The 21775-nt window shown below is 41.0% G+C and overlaps 1 long non-coding RNA gene across 1 annotated transcript in view; it reads left to right on the forward strand.

Annotated features, from left to right (window-relative positions):
• The first annotated feature begins 10306 nt into the window (after positions 1 to 10306).
• Positions 10307 to 21775, forward strand: part of LOC137206164 (uncharacterized) — a 42248-nt gene continuing 30779 nt past the window's right edge. Inside the window, exons 1-2 of the long non-coding RNA XR_010934492.1 lie at positions 10307 to 10861; positions 13720 to 13903. This is a non-coding gene — a long non-coding RNA (uncharacterized lncRNA). The remainder of the gene's footprint in view (positions 10862 to 13719; positions 13904 to 21775) is intronic.

Consider the following 21775-nt stretch of genomic DNA (forward strand, 5'->3'; position numbering starts at 1 on the left):
CTGTTTTCCCTTAAGAAAGAAATCATTGGGCTTCCCTGGTGGCACAGTGGTTGAGAGTCCGCCTGCCAATGCAGGGGACATGGGTTCGTGCCCCGGTCCGGGAAGATCCCACAAGCCGCGGAGCGGCTGGGCCCGTGAGCCATGGCCGCTGAGCCTGCGCGTCCAGAGCATGTGCTCCGCAACGGGAGAGGCCACAACAGTGAGAGGCCTGCATACCGCAAAAAGAAAAAAAAAAGCATTAAAAGTATGTATAAACATTTGGGGTGCTAGTTTCTTTTTTAGCGTTTTTGTTTTTTTCGGATATATACCCAGGAGTGGAATTGCTGGATCATATAGTAGTTCCATTTTTAGTTTTCCAATGTTCATTATTTACAATTGTCAAGGTATGGAAACAACATAAGTGCCCATCAACAGGTAAAATGGATAGAGTGAGTTCCCTGGTGGCCTAGCGGTTAGGATTCCAAGCTTTCACTGCCATGACCTGGGTTCAGTCTCTGGTCGGGGAACTGAGATCCCCCAAGCTGTGCGGTATGGCAAAAAAACCTCATGGGCCTAGTTGCTCCGCGGCATGTGGGATTCTCCCAGACCAGGGCTCGAACCCGTGTTCCCTGCATTAACAGGCAGATTCTCAACCACTGCGCCACCAGGGAAGCCTGAAGTCCTGACTCTTAATACCTCATAATATTACCCTATTTAGAAATAGGGTTGTTGTGGTTGTAGTTAGTGAAGAGGAGACCACAGGGTGAGCCCTAATCCAATATCGTGTCCTTATAAAAAGGGGAAATTTGGACATAGTCTTGCACCCAGGGAAAACACCATATGAAGATGAAGGCAGAGATCAGGGCGTTGCTTTTATAAGCCAAGGGATACCAAAGGTTGCCTGCAAAGCACCAGACGCTAAATGAGGGGCATGGAACAGATTCTCTCACAGCCCTCAGAGGGAACCAACCCTGCCAACACTACAATGTTGGACTTCTGGCCTCCCCAACTGTGAGGCAAATACATTTCTGTCTTGTAAGCCACTCAGTTTGTGGTACTTTGTTATGGCAGCCCTAGCAAACTAATACAATGGCCGTTTAGATGGAAGGAATTAAAAAGATTTATAACTTGGAGTGAAAGTATGTGCAAAGAAACTTCATGACACAAGATGAAAATGTAATGTTGAAGAAAACCAGGAGCCTATGTAGACTTAATCTAGGACTATTTTTGAATTGGAGCAAAGATCTCAAAATTTAGACCTTGAAATGTCAAGGGTCTGTTATACTCTTTCTGAAGCCAAAGTGTTCAGACCTCTCTAGCAGGTTTTGTTAGTTTTGATTGAGTGTACCATCTTTTAAACTTTACCTTGGTTTGAAGAAACTTATTTCCCTGAAGGAAAGAAAACCCTGTCAGGTTTCCATGGGGGAGAAATTTTCACTAAGCCTATTATCATGTGCCATGTGGTCTCTTCCTAATATAACACAGCAGTCAGGTTCAAATAATGAAAATAAATACATACATCTTACACAGATTGTATGTAATTTGTGCTCATCCAAGAGCACAAACCACTTAAAAAATTGCTTATTGAATTCATCTGTATAGAGATTTTTTTTTAAAGCCCTAAAACTTTTCCCCCCCCAAATTCTTAACTCTAGTGTACCATTCAGTTTTTTTTTCCCTTTAAAGTTAGGTATTAGAGAACTCAGAAGTGGGTTTTTAATCTTAATGATTAGGGACCAATTTAATTAAAAGAAATTGTAAATGTTGCTTACTGGTTTTCAGCTTTTACAATCAACCAGTAGATTAAACAGAAGACAAGAATGTGAAGGAAATCAACTTTGATAATGTAAAAGTGAAGGTATGTAGACAGAAGTGAGGTAGAAATGGGGAGGAGGGAAGAGGGCATGCTCATGGCAGGAAACCTGGGTGCTGCACGACACTGTTGGGTGAATGTGATTTTAAGTAAGTTGTAAAGGTAATAGCTATATTTTTTCTTTCTTTTTTTAAATTGAAGTATCATTGATTTACAATGTTGTGTTAGTTTCTGGTGTACAGCAACGTGATTCAGTCAAAGTGATTGCATTTCTGGTGTACAAAGTGATTTCATTCTTCTGTCAAAAACTGGAAGGAGTGAAGGAGTAAGGGAGTAAGGTGCGGGGAGTGGTATAAATTAAATCCTCATTTTTAGGCTGGGGAGTCAATAGACGAGGGCCAACGAAATAGCAGTGTAGGTGTGTGTTATGAAGGTAATCACCAGAATTAAAGACCAGTTATTTAAAAGTGATAATCCCTCACATGAGCAGAAGTAAAGTGGGAGCAAAGGTTTTTAGTTTTCTGTTGTGTTGTGTGCATGGTTTCTTCGGTAAAAAGAAATGAGAAAAAATAGTTGTACTGATCAACATTTGCTCAAAGAAGCAGCACGAGAATCGGATAACCTAGTGAATGCTAGTTATTTGTGAGATGTTAGGCAAGAAGTAAAATCCTTCCGTGACAAGGAAATAATGTGAGAATGCTTACGTGTAATAGCAGATATTTCATTGTCTTTAAAAAAACACCATGTGTATATAAAAATGTAGGCATTTAATAGTTTCCTACATGTGGGCCCAGTTTATTTTTAATTTTAATGTTAGACAAATTACATTCAGATATAGCCAGAAAAATGAGAATTCTTAGTTGAAAGTGGCTCTTTTTCTAACCTGCTTTCTATACTCTTTTGAAACTTGTAAATGTTGTTTAAGGTAAGGTGAGATACCACAAAAATAGGGTTATGTGTAAGTGATAGTGGGATCTTTGCTTGATTGTCTTAATAATGCCGAATCGGAAGAGGGATCTTACTGCACCTAATTTTCATAAAGCGAGGTTAGTTCATAGGAAACATGCTTATATTTTTTTCAGGATCTGTTTTCTCACTGCAATCTAACTGTATTGTAGTGGAAATTAATTGTTCAGTATCAGAAGTTATATACGTCAGAAGTGTAGCAAAATATAAAATCTTTTTTAGGATTTCTTCTAAACAATTTAAACTAAGCCTTAAGGAATTACAATTGCTAGATTTTATCTATCACTTTTTAAATTTGTAGAAGACAGTAATAAAGACCAACCTAATAGTGTTTCCTTAATTATTGACTACTTAAATTTTTATTTTAGCATAAATTGTTATTTGAGCTACATTACATATACTTAGCTATATTATACCTAGATACATAACATTGGAAATATCTGTAATTAAATTTCATTCTCTTACTTAGCTAGGCATTTAAAGTAACTTACAATAATTTAAATATATAACATTGAAAAGAAATGTTAAAAGCAGCTGTTGGGAATAGTGTCAATGTGTGTTTTAATCCTTTAAGGGAGGTACCAGGTACAACTTAATACATATCTTCTTAGACTCTGACTTGTTAAGCTTAGTTCTTATGTGTTGCCTTGAAATTTACAGAAATATTTGAATTAATCATTTTAAGCTATAATTGTATGAGATATCCTTGTTGCCTGTACTCCCCTTCCCTCTTATATGTAATTTTTAATAGATTAATTAATAAACTTTTATGTTTAGAGTAGTTTTAGGTTCACAGCGGAAAACACAGAGAGGTCCCACATACCCGCTCTTGCCTCCACCACCAGACGTCCACCACCGGAGTTGTACATTTGTTACATACCCGGATGAACCTACATAAATACATCATTATCGTCCAGGGTCCATGCTTTACATTGGAGTTCCTTCGGGGTGTTGTACATTCTTTGGGTTTGGACAAATATATAATGACATGTATCCCTCATGATAGTCTTGTACAGAGTAGTTTCACTGCCCTGAAAATCCTCTGTGTTCCACCCATTCATCCCCTCCTCCTCACAACCCCTGATCTTTTTACTGTCTTAATAGTTTTGCTTTTTCCGGAATGTCATACAATTGGAATCATGTATGTAGTCTTTTCAGATTGGCTTCCTTCACTTAGTAATTTGCATTTAAATTCCTCCATGTCTTTTCATGGATTGATAGCTCATTTCTTTTTAGTGCTGAATGATATTCTGTTGCCTAGATGTCCCACAGTTTATTTATCCAGTCACCTACTGAAGGGCATCTTGGTTGCTTCCAAGTTTTGGCAGTGACGAATAAAATTGCTGTAACCATCCACGTGCCTGTTCTTGTGTGAACATACGTTTTCAATGCCTGTAGGTAAATACCAAGGTGTGTGATTGCAGGATCATATGGTAAAAGTATGTTCAGTTTTGTAAGAAACTGCCAAGCTTTTCCAAAGTGGCTGTACCATTTTGTATCCTCACCAGCAATGAATAAGGGTCCTGTTTTTCCATGTCTTGCCAGCATTTGGTGGTGGTGGAATTTATTTTTAAAGCTTTTATTTGTGGTTTCTGCTATATGTTTTTGTAGGGGTTCAAAGCAAAAAAATTATTTAAGTGATCAAAGGAGAGGTAGAAAATCTTACATTTCTTGATGATAAAATAGAAATGGAGCTAGGGGCTGCATCCTGAGAAGCTGGCAACTAGAACATTTCATTCTGAATAAGACTTGGGCTTTCCTTTAAAATGTGTCCTAAAAGTTTTTGAATTTCCTGACTCATTGGAAGGTATTTTCAATATATTCAAATTTCTATGAGGCAAAGCATAGGAATCCTCTTCCCCAAATACATATTTTTTGTTAGAGAGAAATAAGAAATGCTTGTTAATATGTGAGTTGGGAAGCACAACTGAATTTACTAGGGCTTTGTCCTTTCCAATTGTTTTAAATATTTTTGCCATTTATCAAGATAAAGTGGAATAAGTGATATCTTAAAGTTCCTACTGGATTGCCATTTTCACTGCTGGATTCCAGGCTCATTGTTTACTGTTTTTGTACTAGTACCTGTAGTTAAAGCATAGGTTATAAATTTAAAAAATGAATTACAAATGAATAAAATTCTCCAATCATCCCTTCCTCTCTGAATAATAATTTTTCTGTGCATATGTATATTAAGGTCGTGCCTGGTCCATGTGTGAGCATTTGTGGAAGCTAACACCAGGTCCTGGCCATGGTTGGGGCAGACCTGTGTTATCTCATCTGTGATCTATACAAGCCAATTGAAGTGGGTATTTATGTCCAAGAGCACATAATTAGTGAGGCAAGGATGTGAGTCCACTCTGGAGACTGCACCTCTCTCACTGTCTCTGCCCTGAACTTTATAACCCGCCCAGAAACTGCACACAGAGGGGCTTCGCAGGAGGAGAGGACCCGGGTCATGGATGCTGTTTGCTGATTGGCTAAACCTACACTGAATTTTCAAACACTGGAAAGCTGGTTTCAGTTTTGGTTTATGTAGTCTCGGTGTTAAATTTGCACACCAACTTTGGAGCATGATTTGGAGCAATATCATATCTCTGACCCCGTGCTCTATCGCTTGTGTCCGCGACGGGAAAATCATCCTGAATTTTTGACCGGTTTTGACAATTTGTTCTCCTGCTCAGACCGTCTTAAAAGTATTCGGGGCATCCCTGGCGGTCCAGTGGTTAAGGCTCCGCGCTTCCACTGCAGGGGGCGCCGGTTAGATCCCTTGTCGGGGAACTAAGATCCCTCATGGCGCGCGGGGAGGCCAAAGAAAAGGAGAGAAGGAAGTCCTCTCACTGAAAGATAGTTGACTAACGTTTAAAATACTTTATTTGAGCCTATTATCCATTTATATTCAAATGCAAATACAGCTTTTTCGTTGTTTTTTATTTTTCCGCTTGATTATAATAAGCATTTTAATGAAATGGATTAGGCTAAACAGGTGTTTAAACGCCTACTACGCGCTGACGCCCAACCAGCCTGAGTCTAGGAAGAGTGAAGTGCCGTGCTCCCATTTTTGCTTTAAATTACAATCTAGGGGAGGTTTTCCCTCAATCTTTATGCAACATAAAGGAACCCTTTTTCATGTAACTGCCTGCTTCAACATTTATCCCTTTTCATAATTTGGATTTTCATGCTTTGGGTTTTCTTGAAGGTGTGTTTCTGTCTCTTCAGTTAGATTTGTCATCCTGGCACTTGCTGATCAGAGCCACTGGGTGGCAGCAAAAGAACATAGAAGAGTTCGTTTTGCTTTTGCATTCGCAAAAATGAAGAGAAAGCTATTTGGATTTCGTGGGTGATGAGAAAATAAAGTGATTAAAACTTGATATGTAACTAAAGCAGGTGAGACGCCAACACATCTCATCACTGGATGTATGTTATGGTAGTAACATAAAAGATTAAATGTATGCTTTATTGTTACCAAAGCCATATTGTAAAGTTCTATTCCAGTTTCTTTTAGTCACAAAATATCTTTCAAAATTCCCATGCCATTACTTTTCTGCTTTTAAAAGTGAAAAATAAGAGCCAAACTAGATATTAAGAAAAACTTGTTTAGCAGGAAACTTGTGAACAGAGATTTTGAATGTCAAGGAACCGTGGAAAGGGGTCATTTTCTTGATACCCTGTTTTAAAGATCATTCTTGGAGAAAAACCATTGAGTTTGGAGATCTCATTCATATACAAGAATTTGTTTTCCTTTTTCTTTTAAAAAATTGCTTACCAAGCAGATTTAAAGTAATGAGTGTCTTTGAAGATTTCATCCCATTTCTATAAAGTTACAATGGCTTTAGTTCTGAACTGAGCATACCTTACAAATGATATATAGCTCCAACTGAAAATGTGAAATGGAATTGAGGCAGTGACAAAGTAACAAACACTTGTTTTTTATTTTATTTTATGATTTTGTACAGATATGTGAAATCTGCTTAGGTGAAAATACAGCTGTCCCTGTCTCCCAAACATTTGTCAACGTACTACTTTAAAAGAATCTTTTAATTTTTAGACAAAATATATTTAGTCTATCTGAAAGCTTCAGTGAGTTACATAAAATATTAAGTGCAGAATGGAAAGGTTGCATTTGTCCAGAAAACTGAGTATTGAGTGAAGCCAGGGTATCATCCTGGGGCTTCTTGTCAGAGGATCATGGAAGAACAGAGCATGTGTTTCTTCCCCTGTTGAGTTTGGGACCTTCCAAGTTGTGCCTGGAACCTGAACCCTTCTTGATTTTATTTCTTACTGGCACATTATCATTGCCTTTTGATGTACGTATGATATGGATCAGGTTGACGTTATGTTACTTAACTCTAAGTGGAAATGAACTTTTGGAAAGTGGGATAGTTTTCCCCCAATAATGAAGTATATGGCCACCAGAGTCTCAATGTCTAATTTCCTTTAACAGTACTCAAGAAGTTCCAGCAGTATTTATGGGTACTGAGACCTGAAACCCCAACCTGAAACTATATCTGATAACCTTCCTGGGTTTGGACTGTGGCCATCAGTGTCTGCTGTAAACCAAGAACAAGGAGAGAGAAATAATTCTTATTTTCACCATTCCCTCCTTTTGGAGCAATTTTTTTTTTTTTGGAGGGGGGTGAAGGGGCAGAAGTGAAGCATGTGTATTGTCTCAATGCAAGACAGATTTATGTGAGATGTATTTAGTACCTTTAGAAACTACATAGAGTCACTACACTGAAAGAGTCTCAGTTGCTATTAGTCCGGAGTATCTGGGGGCCGAGGGTTGTAAATCCTCTTGGAAAATTTCTAGGAAAGAAAGTTCTGGGGCTGCCCTGGTGACGCAGTGGATAAGAGCCCACCTGCCAATGCAGGGGACGCAGGTTCGGTCCCTGGTCCAGGAAGATCCCACATGCTGTGGAGCAACTAAGCCTGTGTGCCACAACTACTGAGCCTGTGCTCTAGAGCCTGTGAGCCACAACTACTGAAGCCCGCGCGCCTAGAGCCCGTGCTCTGCAACAGGAGAATCCACCGCAATAAGAAGCCCGCGCACCGCAACAAAGAGTAGCCCCCGCTCGCTGCAACTAGAGAAAACCCGTGCGCAGCAACGAAGACCCAACGCAGCCAAAAATAAATAAATAAATAAATAAATAAATAAATAAAAATAATTTAAAAAAAGAAAGTTCTACACACTTCTTCAGTAATAGTCACCTATACATCTCCCCTGTGTCTATCACTTGGCCATGTGGTTTTGATTTATTTGTATTTGCTATCAAGATAAAGGGAAATTATAAATAAATGAAACAAAGTTCGTTTTGAAAGTAAACGATGGTAAAACTAAAGGCTGAAACTAAATATAATTTGTAGCTGTCTTTACAGACCATAGAGACTAGCTTTCAAATTTCAGGATTTATTTTGCTTGACTTATTTTTGTTGCTATTTTATTTTATTTTTTAATTAATTATTTTTGGCCGCATTGGATCTTCGTTGCTGTGAGTGGGCTTTCTCTAGTTGTGGTGAGCGGGGGCTACTCTTCATTGTGGTGCACGGGCTTCTCATTGCAGTGGCTTCTCTTGTTGGGGAGCATGGGCTGCAGGCGCACAGGCTTCAGTAGTTGTGGCTCTCAGGCTCATTAGTTGTGGCTCGTGGGCTCTAGAGTGCAGGCTCAGTAGTTGTGGCACACGGGCTTAGTTGCTCCACGGCATGTGGGATCTTCCAGGACCAGGGCTCGAACCCACGTTCCCTGCATTGACAGGCGGATTCTTAACCATTGTGCCACCAGGGAAGTCCTGTGGCTATTTTAAATTTAATGGAATTTGAAGATCCAGGCTTAAATACTGCTTCTTAAAATATATCTTGAGGAAAATATCTTAATAGCGTATTTTTTAGTATAAATTGTAGAACATCAGAAGGAACATTACAACACAGCTTTGATTTTCTTTTTTTTTTTAATTTATTTATGGCTGTGTTGTGTCTTCATTGCTGTGCGTGGGCTTTCTCTAGTTGTGGCGAGCGGGGACTACTCTTCGTTGCAGTGTGCAGGCTTCTCATTGTGGTGGCTTCTCGTTGCAGAGCACGGGCTCTAGGCACGTGAGCTTCAGTAGTTGTGGTGTGTGGGCTCAGTAGTTGTGACTTGCGGGCTCTAGAGTGCAGGCTCAGTAGTTGTGGCGCACGGCCTTAGTTGCTCTGCGGCATGTGGGATCTTCCCGGACTAGGGTTCGAACCCGTGTCCCCTGCATTGGCAGGTGGATTCTTAACCACTGTGCCACCAGGGAAGCCCAGCTTTGATTTTCTTGATTCTGTCAATGATTGCTGACTTTGAAATAAGTCACTGAAATTATGCCTGTGTTTCTTCAGCTGTAAAGTGGGTACAACCATGCCCATTTTTCACCATCAACTATACAAATGCAAATGAAAGGGAGTAGGGGCTTTGTAAGAAAATGCTACTTAAAATGTTATGTTGATAGTACTAAAATTAAGATGACTTACCTCAAAACTGGACAAATTTAATGGAAAGTTTCTCTTCTAGTTTGTCCTTTATTTTCTTTGTTCCAAATAAGGTTTCTAAATTAATATTTGAAGAGGTCCTGTTGGGAAGTTAGTGTTCTCAGACCTCCACATGTATGGTTCTTTGCCTAGAGTCTTATGTACTCTGTTTGGATAGCTAAGGTTTTGCTACGTTGTTTGAAATCATGGGCTGACCCTTGAAGGAGTCAGGCAGTGAACAATTTCTAGCAAAGGACAAGGTATTATATTATATGAGAAAGTGTCAACCCTTCTCTAATTTATTTGGAGAGAGAAGACCACACCACAAGAAATAGATTCCCCTGTGTTTGTTAGGAGTGGGAATTGTTCCTCTTGACTCCAGAGCAGTGTCTAGACCAGTGGCTCTGAGTTCTGGCTCCACATCACTTTTGGAGTTTAAAAAAAAAATCCTCAGGGCTTCCCTGGTGGCGCAGTGGTTGAGAATCCGCCTGCCAATGCAGGGGACACGGGTTCGAGCCCTGGTCTGGGAAGATCCCACATGCCGCAGAGCAACTGGGCCCGTGAGCCACAATTACTGAGCCTGCGCGTCTGGAGCCTGTGCTCCGCAAGAAGAGAGGCCGCGATAGTGAGAGGCCTGCGCACCGCGATGAAGAATGGCCCCGCTTGCCACAACTAGAGAAAGCCCTCGCACGGAAACGAAGACCCAACACAGCCATTAATAAATAAATAAATAAAATAAAAATTTTTTTAAAAAAAATATCACAGTTCTTTAAAAAAAAAAAAAAAAACAAACCTCAGGTTTAGGAAGAACGAATCAGACTTTCTGGGCATGGTGTCCAGGCATTGGTATTGTCTGAAGCTCCTCAAGATATGTAATGACTATCCAAGGTTGAGAAGCATTGATCTAGAGACAGGTAGGGAATAATAACAACTTTGTAAAAGCCTTAAAAAGAGAACAGCCTGGGGCTTCCCTGGTGGCGCAGTGGTTGAGAGTCTGCCTGCCGATGCAGGGGACACGGGTTCATGCCCCGGTCCCGGAGGATCCCACGTGCCGTGGAGCTGCTGGGCCCGTGAGCTGTGGCCGCACGTCTGGAGCCTGTGCTCCGCAATGAGAGAGGCCACAACAGTGAGAGGCCCGTGTAACGCAAAATAAACAAACAAACAAACAAAAACGGCCTTTATTTGAAGATAGGATTATGTACATAGAAAATTTAGAAGAATCTACAAATAAATTATTATAATTCGTAAATCAGTTGAGAATACTAATTATCCAGGAATAAATGCAAAAAGTTTGGCCCAAGGCCTCTGTTAATGGATTGAATGTTTGTGTACCCCAAAAATTCATATGTGGAAACCTTAACCCCCAGTGTGGCTGTATTTGGAGATGGGGCCTCTAAGGAAGTAACTAAGGTTAAATAAAGTCAAGAGTGGGGCCCTGATCTGGTAGGATTAGTGTCCTTATACGAAGAGACTCAAGAGGGCTCTCTTGCTCTCTGCTCATTCTCAGAGGAAAGACCATGTGAAGACAGAGTGGCCATCTGCAACCCAGGAAGTGACCCTCACCTGGAACTGAATCAGCTGACACCTTAATCTTGGACTTTGAGCCTCCAGAACTGTGAGAAAGTAAATTTCTGTTGTTAAGCCACCCAGCTTGTGGTATTTTGTTATGGCAGCCCAGTCTGACTAATACAGACTCTACAGAAAACTATAAAAAATTATTGAGAGCCATTAGGGTAGACCTAAATAAATGGAGTAGTATAGCATGGATTGGAGGATAATCATTTTCTTCCAAGTGATCTGCAAAAGTACTTCTCAAACTTTACTGTGTACACAGATTTTACGAAGGGATCTTGTTCATGTGGTTTCTGATTCAGGAGATCTTGTGCATGGCCTGAGATTCCCCATTTTTAGCAAGCTGGCAGGTGACATTGATGCTGCTGGTCTTTGAGCCACACCTTGGCTACTAAAGGTGTACAGATTCAATGGAATTCCACTCAGTGCCCTAGTACCCTCACCCCTTCCCTCCCTCCACCTCTCTCTCTTTCTGTAATATTAACTAGTGGTGTAACTTCCATGATTCTCATCACATGGTCAGTTGCATTTCCTCGAATCTCCCTCCTCCCTCCTGCAATGGATTATTCTGGAGTAAAATTAGACATTATATCATTTTATCAGTAAATACTTCAGTGTGAATCTTTTTAAAGCATTAGTACAATGCAGTTATCAGATCTAAAAAAATGACACTACTTAAAAAAAATAAATATGTAGAACGTTTCCAACTCTCACCTCTTGTTTTCTTACAATTATTTATTAAGAAGGTTAACGTAGTTTCTCTTTTCCTCCGTGATATGGTTCAATATGTACGTCCACCTTCTCCATTACCCATAAAATGATAATAGACCTATAGATGAGGCTTGATGAGTTCTGGCTTTTTTTTTTCTTTTTCCAAGAATACTTCGGAGGTGGTGGTGTATACTTCCCATGGCACTTAAGAGAAGGCACATAACATCTGTTTCTGTTTTTCATGACATTAAGATTGATCAGCTTTTCACCTACTGGTTTTAGCAGCCATTGGTGGTATCTGCCCATGTCCATTATTTCATTAGGGGTTGCAAAATGGTGATATTCCAATTCCATCATTTCTTGTTTATTTTGGAATTCTTCTCCTAAAGAAGAATTTTCCCTTTCCATCCATTGTTACCCAGAGGTATAGTTCATATAGGAAAGGGGGAATAAATACTTGATTCTTTTCCTTTGTTTGCCAGTCTTCAGAATAATGATTTGAGTCTCTGGCACTCTTAAAAGGCGACTAATTTTTTAAAAAAGTATTGTTAGTCAACTCCGGATTTCCCACTTTCACTGTGTTTCAATTTTTGGTAGATATCATTCTTTTCAAGGTTTCATTTATCATCTGTGGTCAGTGGGAGACTTTTCAAGTTGTCTGCTGCATACTTTTGACACAGCCCCAGTGAGTCTGCAGCTACAGCCCCATTCACTGCTTAGCATTTATATCCTTTTCTGACCTACAGAGATTTTTATCTGGTGTTTGAGCCCAAGTTTGGATTTTTGTCTTTTTGTCTTTATACTTTATCATTGCTTTCTTTATGAAGCAGAGTGGTGAATCACTGCACCAGCTTGAGTGAAAAGTCAAAAGAATTTTTGAAATGATCATCCATTTGTAAGATACCCTGAACAATAAAAATTGGAATTTCAGTGCATGATGACGTAAGACGAAAGTTTCATGATCATGAAACACATGTAGGGAGATGAAAGGTCCAGAAAGGGTCAAGCTGAAGATGTGTGGTCTTGACGACAGGGTGGAGGAAGGGGATGTCAGAACTCCATGTTCACTGTGTACATTTCGCCACAGGTCAGCCATAGGAAAATGTTGATCATTCTCATTCTAGAATGTGAATTAGCCACTCTCAGCAAGTTATTTTGCCTTAAGTTTTAGCTCAAAGGACTCTTCCAGGTGATGTTTATCCACAGATTCTTGGATGGGGTGACCTACATACCTCATGTAGAGAATAAGCACAAGCAGGTAGAATGCCCTCCCAAAGAGCTGTCCTATGAGGTGTATTTTTGTTGGACTGGCCTTTTCCTCTACAATGACATATCTAATATTTTAAGTTCTCATATTGATACTGTAGGAATAATCTGTTCATTTTCTATTTTTAAAGAATCCCCTTTTTAAATTTACATTAATTTTTGAATAGTTAATATTTCAAAAGGATGTGTGTTTCTCGTTAAAATGATTTTTTCTGTGCTGAATGAAACTGTCTGAAATATGTTTATTAATTTAAAAAGACAAATGTTTGTGTGTGTTTATTGTTTTGGGTTTCAATGCTATCATCCTTATCTGGAATAACAAAAAACTCTGCCCTTTCTCCTTCCCAAATGTTCATGATTAACTTTTTAAATTGGAGCTAAGTAGCGAAAAACAAATATATACATCAATAAATAATTATTATTTTCTGAGATACTCTTGAAATATGAAAAGTTTCTTTAAATTTACTTCAAATTATTCTTAAGTTTAGAATAATTGAGCACCTTCTTCTGGTAGGAAAGATGCTAAAATTAATCCTAGACTGATATTGCATTTTTCTGAGGAGTATTATAATTTAAATTAATTCACCTTATGTTAATGCAGTTGAAACAAGTTCAGTTTCTTTTATATGTATTACTTGAGTGGAGGTTCAGACTATTGGCATTAAAAAGTAATGTGAAAAAAAGGTAACAAAGTATTTGATGGTTGATGAGATCTAGACTTCTTAGTTATGTTGTGTATGAATCCACAAACACCAGATTTTGGAAAGCGAGTTCTCACTAAATGGACTGGGTGGTTTTAACATTCCAGTGTTGACTGAAATCAGTTAATTTCCCCATAACATTCTTGTTTCTGCTAGAGTTACTTCGCTGATAGTTTTTTTTTAATTTAAACTTAGGTACTTTTTATAAGTCTGGATTTTCAAATTTTGTAGACAGGCGATCCAAAGCCAGGCGTGAAGTTTAAGAAACCAGGACCTCTGCCTTGGCTTCCTCCTTCTGTCACCTCCAGGAGCTTGCTGCAGGCACTAGGAATATGACTGAGAAGGCCCTCTGATTCGGAGCTTAGTGGCACATGAGATGACAGATCTAAAATGACCGTGCTACCAACACCAAAAGGTGGGTCACCTCTTTCATGTTGGGTACAATATGGTTCTGAATTGCCTTGTTCTTAGTTTTGAATTGGACAGTTTAGTTGCTTGTAAGAGCTACATTTTATCCCATCTTTTAAATGCTCTTTGCATTTCCCTCTGGTATTTTTAGTTATATGTGTTTTATTCTTGTTACTAATTTAATAAATTTATTGTAAATATTCAACATGAGAGAAATACAATGTAAAAAATGAATGCGTTCAGCAATCTCATTGTAGCAGATGCTGTTGGTGGCCCCATCCACAACCACTCAGACTTGTCAGTTTCATACACTTGTCAGTTTCATGTATCACTACCAACACCAGAAAGTTCTTGCCTGTGGACTTTGCCTGAGGGCCCACTCTACCTGTGTTTGGGATGGTTGGAAGTGCTGGGGAATGAGTAACCCTTGGGATCCCTCGACCAGTGACTGACAGGATGCGTGAGTAAATATCTCAGCCTCCTTGCCTCTTGGTTGGGATAACTGAAAATAATGAATGTTCTGCAGTCTCTCCCGGCATTCCCTGTTGGAAATAAGATGAAGTTGCCCACAGTAGCAACTTGCTTGAAAACACACTTTCTAATGGCTTCCTTCCTTTCCTGGTATTACATCTCCACTCCCCTACTGAGGTTTCCAGGTATCACTTCCCAAATGAACCACTTGTACTTGTTCCTTCTGGGAGGACCTAACCTAAGGTACCCATCATCCAAGGATGACACCATGGCTTTAAATTCTCACTCTTCTCATGTGGATATGAAGAAACTACACTGTTCTAGGGACTTTCTTGAGTGCTATTAGGCTGGAAATTTAACCAGAGATCCTGTTCATTATTTAGGAACTGAGTCAGGTTGGCTGTTCGCTCTAGACAGTCACTTATCTGGGTTTCTCCAACTTGGCACCACTGACATTTAGAGCTGGATAACTTTGTTGCGGGAGCTGTCTTGTGCATTGTAGGACGTTTAGCAGCGTCCCTAGTTTCTATCCACTAGATGTCAGGAGCATCCCTGACCTGAGTTATGACAACCCCAAATATTTTTAGACATGGCCAAAAGTCCCTGGGGGCCAGAGTTGGCCCCAGCTGAGGACTACTGAGTTAGATCCAAGTTTATGTGGGTCTAATGTGGCAAGTTTGTTTAGGGTACTTAAAGGCTTTCTGATCACCCAACGGGAAGGAAAGGACAGATTGAGGATGACCTGAAAAAAATCTTTGTGGTTATCCCCTTGCATTGGAGCTACCTCCTCCCAATAAAATACATATAAAAGGTATATATTAGAAGAATTTTTGTATGGCAGTAAGGGTTCTTGGGTGGTGATACTTAGTCTGAGAGAAGTTAACATCTTTAGAGAAGGTGGCAGCTGGCTGGTGTCCTGAAGTAACTTGGGAAGTTACCACTGAATTTTGCAGAATGCCCAGTGGATGCAATTCTTCAGTAAGAGGGAGTTCATGAAGACCTGGGAATTCCTGCTTTCAGTATGCAGGTAGATAAAGAGCATTTGATGTTTCCACCTGCTGCTCTTCTGGTTTGGTGTAGGGGAGACCCAATCCCAGATGCAGACGGGAAGCCAAGAATTCTTTCCACAACAAGAGTCAATCCAGTCACATCCTAGAGCGACATAGGGTGGGAATCGAACAAGTATTTGACATACTTTGTTTTCACGCTAGGTGTGAAAAGATAAGACTGTCCAATGCCAGGGAAATGGTTAGGGAAAAGAGATAGGTTGTCATCTAGTTGATAGTTTAGGATTCCTGACTCCTCCCTCAGTTCTAGTTCTCAAAGGCTTGGCCGATCCCTTTCATATACCCTGGGAACATAGTCCAGGCTTACCTGAGCTTCACCTTTACTCACCTCAAATAGGAGATATCACTTCTCCTTTTCAAAGTGACTCCACTTTTTCCTGTGTTGAAAACTGCAGTGGCTGATTCTGTCCTCAATTTGGAATCCTGAGGAAAGGCATAGGAAAGTCAGTCTTTTCCAAAATGATTGGATTGTCATGGGAAACATGCTACTGCACCCTCTGTTTCATGATTGACGGTGGTGATTCTCAAAGTGTAGTTCCAAAACCAGCTGCAGCACCATCTCCTGGAAACTAGTGAGAAATGCAGATTCTCAGGCCTATCCCAGATCTGTTGAATTAGGAACTCTGGAGGTGGGGCCCAGAAATCTGTTTTGTAACAGGCTCTTGGGGGTGATTCTGGTTTGCACCCTCAGGTTTGAGATTATTGGTCCATGTTATAGGGGAAAAGGAAAAGTGAGGATGTGACTTTCAATCAGGCTTCTGCTTGGATTCCTGCACCCAGGGAGGGTCCTTGTCTTCATCTCGTTGCCCATGGAGGCCCTGACACCAGGCCCTGAGGCCGATCACCCCTCCCATAACTCAGACCTCTGTGTAGCACCAAGGACATAGACACGGGGAGTGAGACTTCCTGGGACCAGGGAGCAAGGCCTGCCTAATTCTCAGTAACAGGCAATGATATCCCTTTTGGAAATGTCATTGCAAACTGCCTGCCAAACACAGCGCTGGGTGAACAGTGGTGCTGGCCTGTGGAAATGCTTCCTCTGCCCGTTCCCTAAAACAAATGAGAACAATGGCCATCTTTAAACAGTTCCAATGATGTGCCAGGCACCGTGTTAAATCAGCCCTGTGTGTGTAAATTTCATTTAACCCTCACAGCATCTCTCTGTGGTGGGTACTTGCTATGGACTGAAAGTCTGCACCCCTCAAATTCATATCTTGAAGCCCCAACCTCCAAGGTAATGGTATTTGGAGGTGAGGCCTTTAGGAGGTGATTAGGTTTAGATGAGGGTGGTCATGAGGGTGGATCCCCCACTGATGGGATTAGTGTCCTTATAAGAAGAGGAAGGGACCAGAGCCCTCTCTCTCTCCACCATGTGAGGACACAGTGGAGAGGGGACATCTGCAAGCCAGGAAAAGCAACCTCTCCAGAACCCGCCTCTGCTAGCACCCTGATCTCAGGTTTCCAGTCTCCAAAACTGTGACAGATAAATTTGTTGTTTAAACCGCCTGGCTTATGGTATTTTGTCATGGCAACCAGAGCAAATACAGTACTATTATCATCCCATTTTACAAATGAAAAAAGAGGTTCAAAAAGACCGAGTCACCTGTCCTGGTTCACCCAGCTAGTGAGCAGCAGAGTAGGTTTGGTTGTGGCCTGTGTGATTCTGTCCTTGTCAACCTGCAGGTCCCCATCTCCTGGGTGGCTGAGGGTATAAATCCCTGCTTTTGGCTGAAACCTTAGTGACAGGGCCCTCTTGTCTCATCCATCACCCATGCCTGGCCTTTGACCCTTCCTCAGTGATCCAGGCCTCAATTTTCCTGTGTGCTTCCTCTTGACTTCACACAGTTGTCCAATTTGGGGAGTAGCTATATTAACCTGCTCTGTTCAAAATCACTCTAAGGCCCTTGCACGGGCCTCTGTTCCCTCCTCCTCTCTTGCCCTTCCCCCATGAACCCACTCTCTCCTGGTGACTTGTTCAAGTGCCACTGGCAGACTCTCTGCTCTGAGAAGGCAGTTCTCTACCTCTCAAGACTATGCTCTCTCGTCTTGAGGCTGCTTTTATTCACTCTAAGCAGACTGGGGCCTGGCCTGTCCCTTAGAAGGTGGATTGCCATATCTTTGCATGTGTTGTCTGTGTTTGCCTTATTCTTTGGTGAGCTCAATACTGGAACCCCTGTGTATTGTCACTCAATGAGGCTGAAGCAGAATTCTGAGAAGGGCTCAACTGGGTAACTTTTATGACTGAGGAAAGATGGTGCGTGTGTGTGTGTGTGTGTGTGTGTGTGTGTGTGTGTGTGTGTGCATCTGTGTGTTGCTTCGGGGGTGCTATTGGCAGAGAGGGAATGGTGCTATTCTGGATGTATCTATGTTTGTGCTGACATTTCATGTTTGTAAAACCTCACAGCTTGATGTGTTGATCCAATAAAATCATCCGGGGAGTGAAATAAAAATACCCAGAAGATTGGTGGGCAGGAGAGCTGACTGTGTGTGAAAGACACCAGAAAACTCTTCTTGTCACCCAAAGCATTGCTAGAAGGAAAAAAACAAACAGTCAAGGAAAGAAGACCTAGCAGGCGATAGGGGGATGGCGGTCCTGAGTTTGCCTTGGGCCTCTCATGACAGGCTTTTGTCTTGTTAGAGCTGATTGGCACAGAACTTATTAAGACATTTAGAAGTGTTTATTCCTTGGACTATTTTGGACATTATACCAACTTCTTCTGGTGGGCTTTTGAAAGGACTCTATTATGTCATTTTGGCTTGGGACCCAGGAAATCAGCCGGCACTCTTCAAAGTTGATAAAACATCATCTGTCATAGAATTTGCAGGTGTGACTCAGTTCCTGCACTAAAATATACAACAGGAGGCCAGGGCTGAGGAGCCAGCCCTTTGGCAGGCGTAACGAGCATGCTCTGAGCAGTCTGGAATCTTCTGTGTGCTGTCTAGGTTTGAAGTGACTTATTTGTGGGAGGATCAGACCTGCTACCCTCAGCACCATGCAGGCCACTCTTGCCCCTGGGACGTGCAGGAGAACCCCCTGTTGTTTCCCTGGGGATGGTTGCAGTTTACCCTACGGATGTGCTTTGACATCACACATGACTTTCATCTTCCTAAAGAGGGGAATTTTGTTGACAGGCTCATGGCACTGGTGGTGGCCGCACTGGCCAAAATCTGAGTCTTTTTTCTAGATGAGGTGGGTTCCAGGAGTGACTGGGAATATAAAGTGGAGTGCTCTTGTGTTCAGAACCTCACCTCCCCAAACCATGTGTTGCCTACAGGATCTTCCCCCCAGGGAAAAATAAGCAGGCTGATTTTTGCCCCTTGGATGAAGGGCTCCCACCTTGGCCTGTCTCCCCCAGCCTTTCTCTTGTATGAAATTCCTTTTTTTTTTTTTTTGTGGAACGTGGGCCTCTCACTGCTGTGGCCTCTCCCGTTGCGGAGCACAGGCTCCGGACGCGCAGGCTCAGCAGCCATGGCTCACGAGCCCAGCCACTCCGCAGCATGTGGGATCTTCCCGGACCGGGGCACGAACCCGTGTCCCCTGCATCGGCAGGTGGACTCTCAACCACTGCGCCACCAGGGAAGCCCTGAAATTCCTTTTGAAGATGATAATGTGTTCATACTTCGGGTAGAACAGTGATTTTTCAATCTTTTTGGTCACAGGACCTCTTTATACTTCTAAATTATTGAGGACTCCACAGAACTTTTGTTTCAGTTGGTTATATCTGTTGACATTTATCATGACAGGGGTCAGCAAACTGTGGCCCATGGGCCAAATCTAGCCCATGACTGTTGTTTGTAAATAAAGTTTTGGTGGAACACAGCCAAATGCATTTGTTTATGTATTGTCTATGGTTCTTTAACGCTCTAATGGTAGAGTTGATTAGTTGTACTAGAGACTGGCTGGTGAAGCCTAAAATATTTATTATCTGTACCTTTATAGGAGAAGTTTACTGACGGCTAATATAAAAAGTAAAATGAGAAATGTTTAAATATTTATTTATTAATTCATTTAAAAAGTCAGTAATAAAACCATTACAAGAAAACAGACAACTTTTTTTAAATTGAAAAATGTCCATACTTTCCAAAATATAATAAAACAAAAAATATTTAGTGAGACTCAGAGTGGCGTTGTTTTCCATTTCTGCAAATTCCTTTGATGTTTTGCTTAATAGGGACAGCTCAGTTCTCATCTGCTTGCATTTAATCTGTTGTGGTATGTTGCTTTGTTTGAAGTGGGTGAAGAAAATCCAGCCCCGTAAAGGTATGTAGTTAGAAAAGGGAGGGGTATCTTAGTAGTCATTTCAGATATTTATGGGTGTTTCCCTTTGACTACAACCAATCTTGACAAGTGGTAATTTCTAGAAGGGTGCATGTAGAATCTGAAACCATAGCAATGAAAATTTCATACTCTGTTATGTTAAAATCCACTGGTCTAAATTGTACTTTGAATGGTTCTTATACCCATGTAAGATTTTTGTAACATCATGCATTAATTATTTTGAAAATATTAGTTCACTGAGTTATTCATATCTTCCAAATGTTGACATATTTCATTTTGTGTCATATCAAAACATCACATTTGTTAATATCCCCATCGAGCTCATTAGAAGAGTCTTTAAGCTGTCAAACGCATGATGGTGCATACAGTTTTCCAAAATTCTAATTTTTGCTTGAAAGCTCAAATTTTATAATTGACATCAAACTCTGCCAGTTGTTTTGCTTGTCGGGATCTGCTCATTTCATTCATTTTCAAGAAAATGTCTGCCAAATACTCAAATCTGTATAACCATAGTTTGTCTGTCAGTCAAAGTGGTGTCCCATTTAAAAAAGGACTAATTCAGTTTTCAGCTCTAACAATTGCACAAGAGCATTTCCCAGAGACAACCATTCAATAAGCAGAAGTGCTTTATGTGTATTTTTTATATATTCACACAGCATGTTATATAAAAAAAAATATATATATATATATATTCAAAGGTTGCAATTAATAAAGTTAATATTTCTTACAGCTTCATAGAGGACACTTTAAAAGTAAAACTGTTTCTTCTTTCTTGTGAGTACGTGGTGGGAAAGACATACAGTACGAGGCCACTGCCTTGACATATGCTAAGGCACCAGCGGTTTTACCCTCCCCCTCATTGCTTTTGGATCATCCGTGTGAATGTCCAAATAGTGAAGAAGACAAATAACATCTTACTATTATTATGAACATAGATTTGACCTTGTGGATCTTTTTTTTATTGAAGTATAGTTGATTTACAATGTTGTGTTAATTTCCGCTGTACAGCGAAGTGATTCAGTTTTATACACACACACACACACACACACACACACACACACACACACACACACACACACACACGTTCTTTGGTGGGAATGTAAGTTGGTGCAGCCACTATGGAAAACATTATGGAGGTTCTTCAAAAATCTAAAAATAGAACTACCATATGATCCAGCAATCCCGCTCCTGGGAGTATATCTGGACAAAACTCTAACTCAAAAAGATACATGCACCTCTATGTTCATAACAGCACTATTCACAATAGCCGAGACATGGAAACAACCTAAATGTCCATCAATAGATGAATGGATAAAGAAGATGTGGGTCTTTGAAAGTGTGTCCATGGGCCACTCTTGGAGAACCTGCTGAGGTAGAAAGGGAACAAATTGAATTAAATTCTGCTGGTTCTAGGAGATGCCATGTGGGGAAAGGGTGATTAAGTCCTGTTGGGAAAATGCAATGTATTCTATGACAGTGTTGGGATTTCCCAGTGCTCATTAGCTTTTAAATGCTCTGAGAAGTCCTCGAGAAAATAAATGTCTTTGAACTTGGGATTTTTCAAACTCGTTTGGGCAAAACATCCTTTTCACTTTTTCAACATATGTGAATACCCTTTGGGAAACCATGGCTTTCAGGGTGTATACGTGGCTGTTGGGATCCCTGAAAGCAGGCTGTGATGGGCTGAGAAGTGATGTGTGGGGGGAGGGCTCGGAGAATAGGCGGACCCTGGCCTGAGACCACCCCTGGGGCATCTTTTCTTCGTTCCTGGGCTGAGTTCCTGACCACAAAGCCAGTGACTGAGCCCTTGGAAAGTATGCAGTAGTGTAATCCTCCCACCCATGTGCCTACTCCTTGCAGAGGATGCCAGCAGATCTGCATTTTTCACATTGCTGGGTAGATTTTGAAGAGCTGAGCCAGGCAGAAAGGCCCAGACGTCTGCCCTGAAAGGGGCAGGTATGTCTCAGGGGTGCTTAGCAGTGAGGGGTTTATTTCTCTCTTCCAGCCCCGTTTGTGTTTACGGGTCTAGAACCTCAGCCACCTGGCCCTAGGGTTCTTGTGA

Source organism: Pseudorca crassidens, chromosome 14 (genome assembly GCF_039906515.1).
Source record: "Pseudorca crassidens isolate mPseCra1 chromosome 14, mPseCra1.hap1, whole genome shotgun sequence".
Classification (NCBI taxonomy): Eukaryota; Metazoa; Chordata; class Mammalia; order Artiodactyla; family Delphinidae; genus Pseudorca; species Pseudorca crassidens.